We start from the raw sequence: 1,069 nt of genomic DNA on the forward strand, positions 1-1,069 counted from the left end.
TAGCGTGCTGGTCACACCGGTTCCCGTACGATCACCGAAGTTAAGCAGCATCGGGCGTGGTGCAAACTTGGATGGGTGACCGTTTGAGAACGCCACGTGCTGTTGGCTTAAAAAGAGCAAAAAAAATGAGAACAAGACAAAGTAAGAACCAAAAACAAATCTTGTTCTACTGTCGACCTGAGGCAGCTCGACGAGAACGTGAATTTCACTGCTTCTGACCTGGCCACTCCAAAGATGTTAGTCACCGGAGCCCAGTTCAGGAGACAAATCGTTCCCATCGAAAAAGACGGACTCAGGAAGACCTTCAAGAATTGATGTGGTGCTATCTTATAATAAGTGGCACCACCGAAATTCGAGTATTTGTCCCTAAGGAATCGGGTAGAAACCTCGGATAAATACTTAAAAACTCCGACAAGTAGCCTTGTCGTGTTTAATGGTGGATAATAATAATAATAATAATAATAATAATAATAATATTAATAATAATAGAAAATCCGTTAAAAAAACAAAACAAAAAAAAAATCATTAAGAACGCAAATACGAAATCCACTCGGAGAAATATATTAATAATAATAATAATAATAATAATAATTTTTATACGTGACTATCCACACAATATTAGAAAACGTTTGATAGTGAGTGAGAGAGACAGAGAGAGAGAGAGAGAGAGAAAATATTTGGAATTTGTATGTGTGCATCGATTGTCAAAATCCTATATCTATCTGCCTGTCTGTCTTCTCCTTTCCCGAATCGATATTTTCCATATACCTTAATCAAAATAAGAACCTAAAAAAAAAAAACTCAAAAACTCACGATGATGATGTTGATGATCACGATCGTAATAATTCTAATAATAATAATAATAATAATAAAGAAAAAAATGAAAAAAATCGCGCCTAAAAATAAAAAAAAAATAAAAATAGAGAGAGAGAGAGAGTGAGAATTCATTTCAATTACGTGAAGGACCGTGAGATTGAAAACAAGGGGATTTTATATAATGGGCGGGACTTAAATACAAGATGGCGCCAAAGAATCGATCGTAACACGCGTAAGATCAACGTGGGAGAAA

This window comes from Pediculus humanus, genomic scaffold, assembly GCF_000006295.1.
Source record: "Pediculus humanus corporis 1103172108281 genomic scaffold, whole genome shotgun sequence".
Taxonomy (NCBI): Eukaryota; Metazoa; Arthropoda; class Insecta; order Psocodea; family Pediculidae; genus Pediculus; species Pediculus humanus.